General features: G+C 43.1%; 1 protein-coding gene across 2 annotated transcripts in view; it reads left to right on the plus strand.

Moving 5' to 3' along the window:
* Window positions 1-10866, plus strand: part of Kirrel3 (kirre like nephrin family adhesion molecule 3) — a 555543-nt gene that overhangs the window by 17668 nt on the left and 527009 nt on the right. The window lies entirely within an intron of this gene.

The following is a 10866-nucleotide window of genomic DNA, read 5'->3' on the forward strand; positions in this document are numbered from 1 at the left end:
GCCTTTCATTTAGCTGCTGGCCATGGAGTGTCAGCCTGTCAGTCAACTGAGGGAAGACTAAGGGCTCAAAGTACCACTACAGCTCCTCATTCTCCAAGCCTATGATTCAGACACAAGACCAGGGGACAGAAGGCCACTTGCTCTTCCCAGTGCCTGGTACATGGCTCCAACCACAGTCCCCATTTGAGACAGTCATGGCTTTTCTTCTTCGTGTTTAACAAAGCTCCTGTGGATTTCCAGAGAAAGTCCTTTTGGTGCCATGCTTTACCACAATGTGAAGGGCTTTATTTACAGATGATGAATTTTTCACCTCTGGTTCAATGCTTCCAGATGTGTTGAGCTGGTGTCCAAAGTCAGCATAGATCTAGAAGGTGTTGAGCATCCTCAGTCTCTTTTTCCAGGCAATTTTGTCAATGGAGTTCATCAGAATTAACTTTTTTTTTTATTTTTTTGGCCAGTCCTGGGGCTTGGACTCAGGGCCTGAGCACTGTCCCTGGCTTCCTTTTTGCTCAAGGCTAGCACTCTGCCACTTGAGCCACAGCGCCACTTCTGGCCGTTTTCTAGATATGTGGTGCTGGAGAATCGAACCCAGGGCTTCATGTATACGAGGCGAGGTCTCTTGCCACTAAGCCATATTCCCAGCCCCAGAATTAACTTTTAATAACTTAAGAAGTATCCATTGTATAATGAATTAAATTAGTTTCCATGCATTCAAAATGGTGCTGGATATATATATGGTCTTCAGGAGAGCTAGCAAAAGTTACCCATAATATTTTCTGGGTTCCCTGGTTTGGGAGGGAGCCCCAATTGAGAAATGACATACACACACACTCTATTTTGTTTCCTACTAGTTTCTGCTACAACTTAAAGACTCAAAACATTACAAATGTAATATCTGGAGGTCAGAAGTCTAGAATGCACCTTTAGGGGTTGGAGTGTTGGTGCTGACAGAAGTGGGTCTTTCTGGATGCCATAGGGAGAAATCTGATTTTCTTGCCTTTCCTGGCTTCTAAAGCTAGTCTGCTCACTTCCCTTGGCCCTTCTTCCCATCACTCCAACCTCCTGTTTTCAGGTTATTTCATGTATTTATTCCTCTCCTCCTCCTGTTATCAACCCATAGGATAAATCAGGACAGTCTTCTCCTCTCAAGATCCTACACTGAATCATATCCACAACAATCTCTTTTGCCATGCATGTAAGATAAACTATTCAAGGAGTAAGATGTGGAGAGCTTTAGGATCATTACTCCCTGTACCATAGAACTTAACACAAATCCAGATAGCCTCTCCTTCCCAGGAAAAGTATAGGCTCTCCCCTCCTACTTATCTATATAGGAAATTCTTGCTTCCATTTCTCCGGCTGTAAGTTAAAGAGAATGACTTTCCCTCCTCTCACCCTTGCCATCAATTATATCTAGAAACTACTTTTGGATGACTACATAAACAGTACTTAGTATGAAATGGTTATTATACTACTTCTCTTGAACAGGCATAAATTATGCTTGCACTAATCAATGGAGCTACTACTAGAAGCAACTATCATTGAGTTCCATAGGGGAGAGATTAGGGGGCGCATGTATTGCATTGTGTAGTTAAACCTCACTAAATGATTCTTAATAGCAATTTACTCAGGCTTTATTAGCATAGAGCATGAGAACTCTCCTCTAAAATACCATACACGGGGCGCTTTCTGTCTTTGGAGTAATTGAAATGAAATAGGCATCGGCAGCAACAACAACCCTGTAAGAGAGAAGGAGAAATGGCCATGATGCTTCTCTACAATTTTGATTTGCTGCAGAGTGAGTAGGAGATTTGGGGGCCTCCATTTTCTCTCCTTGCCTCCGTCTGTGGCTCAATGAAGTCTCTTTCTAATTAGGGGACACATTAGAAATTTGGGAGTTTAACCCTCCCCACTCATGTGACCACCAGGTGCATCGAGACTCCACAAAACAGTGGGGCCTGTGAGTTGACTTCTCTGGGAACTTGAAGGCCAATATGTTCTGCCCATTTGATAGGCCTGAACTTCCAGAAGAGCCTCTGAGCATCCATTTCCCACCCTCACTACAGTCCTCACAACTCTCTTGGAAAAATCCCATGGGGAGAAACAGTGACATCTTTTTATTTTTTTATTTTTTTTATTTTGACCAGTCCTGGGGACTGGACTCAGGGCCTGAGCACTGTCCCTGGCTTCTTTTTGCTCAAGGCTAGCACTCTGCCACTTGAGCCACAGCGCCCCTTCTGGCCGTTTTCTGTATATATGGTCCTGGGGAATTGAACCCAGGGCCTCATATATATGAGGCAAGCACTCTTGCCACTAGGCCATATCCCCAGCCCAAACAGTGACATCTTAAATAGGCTTAAGCCATGTTCTACTCTGAGAGCCTGTGTCCAGAGAAGGTTAGATTGCTGCTGAGCCATCCCAGATGGAGCTGAGCTGGAGGAGGGAGCTCCGGGGAATTAAAGGAGAGAGACAAGCCCTGGGAATGATTATAATCCCATTATGCAGTGCTCCCCTATTTATTTCTTCATATGGATGAATTTGTATATATTTGCATTTTGTTCTATCTGATAATATGCGTAGAATTCAAATTGAAATGATTTGAATAGATTTGAATATTAATGAGGCGTTAAAGGCTGCCATCCCTGGCAGAGTCCCCCAGGAAGGGAGTATGTGAGGCAGAAGCTCAGATCTTTCCTTAGGGCACTACTATCAAGAGCCCTGAGGGTGGTGGGCACAGTACTGGCAGGTACTCAGAGGAGAGACACTCTTGGGATGGAGCTAGGGGCCATCCCAGCATCCTAAACTCTGGTCCCATTCACACTGAGGGAGGGCATCAAGAAGATACCCCTGAGCCTGCATGGCTTAAGGTTTCCTCTGAAGCCTTCAGACACATGGGCCTAACAAGTCTTTCTAAAAGGCAAAGTGTTTTGTGAGATAAAGCCTTACTACTTATCTCTAATAGAACTGGGTTGTAGGGGCAGGGTCTCAAGTAGGCAGCGACAGGTGTATGTAGTAGCTCTTCCTGATTCACTCCCGAAAGGTGATGGACCCTCTTCTACCTGAAGGCCTATAGCTAGAGTACATGTAACATCTCCTGGTCATTTTCCTATGGAAAACAGCAAGTAGACAGCATGCTTTGGGTGTTCAAAAGCCACCAAGGCTCCCAGAAAATCTTATAGGAAGCATCTTAATGCATATGTTGAGTCACTATAGCAAATAGGCATTCACATCAGTAGCCTTCTGTGAGTCTTGCTAAAGGAAGGAGGCCTCCAGTGTGATTTAACTGGCTCTGTTTCCTTCCTTGGGCTATAAATCAGGGTGATAGAATATCCCCCAACATGCGTTAGGGTTAAAAAATTTAAAATCCAACATCAACAATCTTAAGCCAACTGTAGAACAACAGTACCTTGCAGTCCATTGTATAGAAACCTAAATATAGCATAAGGCATTGCTTAAAGTACTGGCCTGTCTCAGTGATCTCTACATGATTTCATTTTGTGCTAACTGAATCTTGGGTTGTTCCAAGTTTGTACTTCTGGCATCATGCTGGTGAATCTTACTGAGAGTATCAGGTAAAAAAAAAAACCATACTCCTGTTGACCACTTAGCTCCCAGCTGAATGGTGCACTCATGTATACCCCATGATCACTTTTACTACAGCATCCTGAAAACTCAAAGTTGCATTACCCATTACACTAGTCTTGGTAGAGGGCACCTGTAGTCCCAATACTCAGTTCTGTCCCACCCTCATCTTCTACATCAAATTAGCCCTCTGTCATGATATGCTTTCATTTGTGCTGCTTTTTATTTTCTTCTTCTATCACTTTCTGTCTTTCCCAGGTTCTCCCAAAACTTAACATATTTTCTCATCTTCCTCACTTTCACACAAAGCCACCAATCACCATCTGCATTCTTCACGATTGATGTCTTCATAAGACACAAGTCAGATTTGCTCCCCTTCCCCCAAGCTTTACATTTTTGAACTTGGGACTTCGTGTTTGTCAGGCAGGCACTCTACCACATGAGCTATGCCTCCAGGCCTCTTTGCTCTAGTTACTTTTGAGGTAAGAGTCTTACTTTTCCCTCCAGGTATCTGCCTACTTACACTACCCATCATAGTTGGTATGATAGACATATGCTACTACATCCAACTTTTTCTGATGAGATGAGCGTCAAGGACTTTGTGGGGGTGGGGGGTGGCCTCAAATAATGATTCTTTGGATCTCCTCTTCCCAATTAGTTAGGATTACAGGCTTGAGACATTGACCTCTAGGCTGCTCTTCCCTTTTTTTTTTCTTTTTTCCAGTCCTGGGGCTTGAACTCAGGGCCTGAACACTGTCCCTGGCTTCTTTTCACTTAAGGCTAGCACTCTACCACTTGAGCCACAGCACCACTTCTGGATTTTTCTGTATATGTGGTGCTGAGGAATTGAACCCCAAGCTTCATGCATGCTAAGCAAGAACTCTACCACTAGGCCATATTCCCAGCTCTTGCTCTTCCCTCTTTAGCAAGACCACCAGACATCATCTGCCGGTCAAAGCAGAGCTCACACACACAGAACCTAAGATTAACCCTGAACTGAAGCTCCCCCACATCTACCATCAGCTACTTCCTGCAGTGTCTTTCTCTGCATCCTTGATCTCCAAGCTCTAGCCAAAAATAAAAATAAAAAATAAATACATTGATGTTCCCTGGATGCACCATGTCCTTGCTTCTTTGCTTATGCTATTCCTTTAGCTTAAAATATCCTTTCCCTCATCACTTATTGAAGTACTATTCATATTTCAAAGCTCAGCTCAAATGTCACCTTTTCCATGAAGTTATTTCTTGTTTTCTGCTCAGAGTTGCTCCGTTCTTTCTTCTAGCTAGACATGATATGTATTTCCTCTGCATCATGGGTTCAATCCCTGCCACTGATCCTGTTTACCTGATGTCTCCCCAGCTCAGTTATGAGCACCATAAAAGGAGAAACCGTTTTAATGTTTCTTGTATCACCCAATCATTTTCTGATAGTGCTTAACAAAATGTGTGGTCAGTGACTAAATTAATGAAATGACTCTTGTGCTGAGCTTCTCCAGCTCTTCTTGCTCAGTCCTTACCTGCCCCACCTCCCCTGCCCAACACCCGCTGCCTTGAAAACAGACACCATGCTTAAGCCCCTGCTACCCATGCCCAGTTCATTCACATAGTCTGACTGAGGATGAAAAGATTCTGATTTCCATTTTGTAATTAAGGAAACTGAGTCTCAGCAAGGTTTAAGAAATGTGCCCTCTGTTTCTATAATGGAGCCAAGATTAAAATGGGAGCCTTCTGTCTTTCCACATCTAGATCTTTCTACCACCCCCATCTGCTCTCTGAGTCAGCCAAAGCACAGCCCAACTCTCACCTTCCCCCGACTCCAAGTCAGGCTTCAGTGCGCCAGGAGAATGAATTTCCTGCAAATCAATCCTGGATGCAGTTATTATTTTATAGGGATGTTGTAAGTTGATAAGGTAGCTGTTATATGCTAATAGCTATTGTAATGTTGTTCTTAAGGCCTATTACTTGTGCTGGTTTGTATTTTAATATGTGCAAAGGTGATTACAACTTTAATATGAATGTTAAAACAGATTAGCTGATTTATATGTAAAATAAATAAATAAATCGACACTCATACTCTCATTTCTATTCATTTCTCTCTCCCTTTTCCCTCTTCCTTCTCTATCTAAAGGCATATGTGGTCTGTGGGGCATTGACAATGGAACAGAAAGAGTGTTTTCTGGGTGATAAATAATGGTTAGAAACAGCTCTTTTGTTCCCAGTGAATTTGGGCTGTGTGTCCTTAATTGCAGCTTGTCTGAGAGTTTGTGCTTTTGACTGGATTTGGAGAGTTCAGTGTTGTTTGAGTGTTGTGCCTTCACCGTTTTCTCCCCCATGAACTTGTGTTTTGCACCTCTGTAATCTCCTGTTGTTATCTTAGTATATACTGGAAAGTTTGCCAAACTTCCTGATGCATCCAGAAGCCCCAGACATAGACAGGAAGCTGGCAAAGAAAACAAGCAATATTCAAGGGAGATCTCAACGAAAGGGAGGTGGATAGAGTTATTTTGACAGAACAAACAGGAAGGATGGTAGCTCACCTAGTGGGGAGAACTCTGGAGAAAGCAGCCCTGTGAGGAAAACCTCCAAGAATGCATTGGCATTAACTAAGATTTAGGCAGGGCAGGGTGGGACAAGTAAAGAGCAGAGGGAATAGCATGTGTGAATGCCTGGAAGCATGGGAGAATGTAGCCCATTCCCAAAGTCAGGAAACTTCCTAGCCAAGAACTGCAATGTAATGTGTTAGATAGAAGGTGAGAGAACCCACATGAGGTGGTCAATATCCTTGTTTTGAGGGGGTAATTGCCACAATAGACTAAAGGGAAGAAAGAAAAGAATGAAGGTTAGTTACAGAGATGACATAGATAAGGGCTGCAGAATCCTAATTAACTGCACTTTAGGCAAGACTTGGAGGAGGAGGATGAAAAACACAGAGATGACCCAAGATGAATGTAAGTGGTGAGGGAGGTGCGTGGTGACCTTTCAAAGGAAATATTGGAGCGTAAGAGTCAGTGCAGTACTGAAAAAGTCACATAATTAGTTGCCTACACACAATGAATAATCATGAATTAACCTAGCTTGACAGTCTACTACTCCAATGTGTTAGCAGCTTGTTGTCACGGGCTTGTTTGGAGGCCCTTTGGAGTGGGCTGCAGTGTTGGTGTAAGAAGCTTTGTCCACTGTCAGGACATGAGAAAAGTAGAGTCTAAGTGAAGAAATCTCAACTCCAAAGGGAAGACCTCATTGTGGGTAGCAACTGAGTGGGGAGATGAAGAAATAAGAAGTCATGATTTCCCTCTGCTTGTCATAGATAGCATAGGGTGCAGATACTCTTTCCTGATCCAAAGTATAAACTAGGCCCAAGCCTTGATTGCAGATAGGGAGGGGAATGTCTGTTCTTTGGATAGTCACTAGAAGGCTCATCCTGCCTAAATAGGGTTCTTGACATATTTTGTAATTCCCTTTCAGGCAGCTTGATGGCTCAGAGTTGGGGAGGCTGCAGGAATCAATAGACTTTGCTGTTCTGGACTCGAGTCGAACTATTTTTTTCACACTTTCCAAAATATTTATTGAACACCCAGTAGGTGCCAGGCATTGTGCCAACAAGGCTTAAACCTCTCGATGAAGTTGACAGATAGGTCATAGGTATTCAATAAAAGCATGTTGAAAGATTGCAGGAATGAATGAGTGAATGAACACGAAGAGAGCATTGAAAGACAGTGGATACTAATCTCAGGAATGTGTAATATAAGCAAGACACTGGGCAGACACGCTGAACGGTGACCTATCCTGACCCTATGCTCAAGCAACACGGTGACTTCAAAAGATGATACTTGCCCTGACTGAGCCATACAAATTACCCTAATGCTCAGGGTAAGGGCAGAGGCATCTGTGGAAGCCAACCTGTCTACTGAGACTCTCCCAGGAGCTCATATTGGAAACACACACTCATAAAGGATGGAAGATGAGGACCAAAAAAGAGCAGCCACCTGACAAAGACACCCAGTGACATAGAGACACAGAAGGACACCAGGCATGTGGCTTAAGCCTATAATTCTAGATACTTGGGAAATGGAGATCAAAGGATTATAGGTGAAGGCCGATCTGAGCATAAAAGCTTGTTAGTGTCCATCTCACCCAGTGACTGTGTAAGATGACATACATAAGCCTGTTATCCCACATATTGGGGAAGCACAATGGCTGGGCATGGTGGCGCATGTCTGTCATTTCCAGTAACCCAGTTGGCTCAGGCATAAAGCAGGGGCCTACCTTGAAAATAAGTGAGGCAAAAGGGGGCTTGCAGGTATGGCTCAAGTGGTAGAGCCTCTTCCTACCAAGTGTGGAGCCCTGAGTTCAATCTCCCAAAATAAGCTGACACTAGCAGAAAAAGAGAAGAGAAAATGAGAACTATGAGAAACAACCAGATAGCTGTGCATGTGTGTGCACACACACACGCACATGACCACAGGCATGCACACATGTACTAGGATTTGGACTCAGGCTTTGTACTTGCTAGGCAAGCACTCTACCATGAGACACACCTCCAGCTCTTTTCACTTTGCAACATTTTCTAATAGGATCTCATATGTTTTCTCAGGCTGGCCTAGACCACAATTGTCTTACTTATGTTTCCATACAAACCAGGCCATTCCAGAAGGCTTGGAGTTGGTGAGAAGCTTAGAAATTGCATAATACGAAGGAAAGGTAGAAGGCCATAGTGTTATTTAGGCAGAAAAGTAAAGGTTTAAGTGTTCCCCTGACTTACTGTCCATAAAAATCTCAGAATGGAGCACACCAGTCTGGATGTGGTCCCATCCACAGAGGGTACTACAGGTTGTCATCATCTTCAACATGAGCATGCTGCCTTGTACAGAGGAGCCAGCCCATGCATTCAATGCAGCCATGTCGGCATAGGCTGAGATTGCAGTGATGGTGGTTCTCCTCCCATAAGGATTCTAGAATATCAGACAAAAGATTCCTCTGGTATTGAGAATAGCACCCAAAGGAGAGATTTAAAAAAAAAAAAAAAGGCCGGGAGTATGCTCTAGTGGTAGAGTACTTGCCTCACATACATGAAGCCCTGGGTTCGATTCCTCAGTTCCACATATATAGAAAAGGCGAGAAGTGTCACTGTGGCTCAAGAGGTAGAGTGCTAGCCTCAAGCAAAAAAGGCCAGGGACAGTGCTCAGGCCCTGAGTTCAAGCCCCAGGACTGGCAAAAATATCCCACAAAACTATAATGATAGATTTTTTTTCTTCAATCATATGTTCAGCTTAGCTTCTGGTGACTACAGAAGGTTTTCTGGGTATTTATGACCCATCAAATTAATCTTGTGTAGAATTTTCCCTCCCAGAAGAGATGCCAATGACATACCTATTACTGTTTCCATAGTATACTGTTTCCAAACTCTCTTTTCCTGTAACATTTCTTGACTACTGTTCACCCAATATAGCACCAAGGCTATATCTTCAAACTTCATACAGTATCTTGGGAGATTGGCTTCATAGGGCCTCATAATCAGACTTGTTTTAAACATCAGCATCACCATCCACATCACTGAATTTCTCTGTATGTCAGGTATTTTGTTTAGAACCTATCTTTTAACCCATACAACCCATCTAGGGACACAGACACCTGTAGACTCTAACCCATCAATCTCAGGAGGAGCCCCAGGAAGTTGTAGTTGAAGAAAAGTCCCAGGTGATTCTCATTCCAGGGGTCCAAGGACTATATTTTAAGAAACAGTGCTTTAAAAACAACAACATGGTCTGCAGGCATGAGACAAGTAGTGGATCACTTGCCTAGTAAGCATGAAGCCCTCAGTTAAAATTTTAGTATCATAAGTAAACAGTATAACTGTCTAAACATTAGAATTGCCCATTGGGTTGAGTAGGAAGACTCCTAATCTACAAACCATCAAACTTGGCCCTCTGCTTTGTGGGGTGGGGAGGAGGAAATGTTATGATCTTACTCCTGTATTCTTAGTTCCTGGATACAATGTATTGCATACAGTAGGTGATCAGCAACTGTATTTGTAATGAATTATTGGAAGGTAGGAGAAGGAAACGTTCAAGAATGAAGGCCTCCTAAAGATGAAACAGGTGACCTTGTACGACAGCCAGCTTGCCAACCACCCCATCCATCTTCATGGAGGGACTAGGTAATAAGATACCGGAGATGGTAGAAAGGAGCTTGCTGAACTGGAAGAGAGGTTCAATGAAGGTGACCTCGAGGAATTGCCACATTCTTAAAACTCAGTCAAAGACGTACAATACATCGAAAAAAATTATTTGACTATAGCAGAGGTAATAGAGTCAGGGAGCTATAGCTAGGAAAGAAAAGATAGTGACGAATGAGTGTTATAGGAAAGAGCAAAGAGCATACACTGAAACAAGAAGAGCTGATGAAAGTCTGGCCAAGCCTGGACATGGAGCATTTTTCATATTTTGACTGGTGGATATGAGGCCTGTCGTGTTTTACATCACTTGCCCCTTAATGCAGCCCCACATTTATACTGAATGCTGGTCACATACAGGAAGGAAGTAGTCAGGCTTGGTTTCTATCTGTCCTCAAGAAATTCACAAAATTTTGTCCCCACCCCAGCCACCACCCAGAATCCTGGGTACATGAGTCTCACTCTTCAAACTGAGAGGGGAAATGCACGAGTCCCTTCCCATAAGTTCAGGGAGTAGGTGGGGGTAGGGGGTGTGGTTATTATTTGTCAGATACACTGCCATATTTCTAACGCTTTAGAACCTGGGACCATCAATAAGTGTTTAATGGATGAATAAATTAATCACACCAGCATATATATCAAGTCTCTCTTTGCCAGGCAGTATAGTGCATACTTTGTATGTATCTTTCCTAAACTCTGTAATAAATATAGGGCATACTTTATATATACCTTTCCTAAACTTCATAGTAAGTATTATTACCCAGGTTTTGTAGGTCGCCTTAAGTAACTTGCTCAAAGTCATAAAGCTTATAAATGACAGAGCCAAAGTTCCCATACTTAAGTTATCTACCTCTCATATCCATGATATTTCTACCACTGCACCCTGGTGCAGATAGCTTGGTTTTCAGACACCATGTGACTTGAGATCAGAGAGATGAAATGACTTCCTCTCTGGAAAAGGTCACCATGATAGTTTGTAATGGAACTGGGTCTATATCCAAGCTTTGAACAGTGATTTAAGCAGCATCTAGAACCCTTCATCACATTGAAGTAGCTGACCTCTTCTATCCCCTGACTTGTTTCCCCTGCCCCCTGCAAACACTCTGCCTTCA

Source organism: Perognathus longimembris, chromosome 3 (assembly GCF_023159225.1).
Source record: "Perognathus longimembris pacificus isolate PPM17 chromosome 3, ASM2315922v1, whole genome shotgun sequence".
NCBI classification, from domain to species: Eukaryota; Metazoa; Chordata; class Mammalia; order Rodentia; family Heteromyidae; genus Perognathus; species Perognathus longimembris.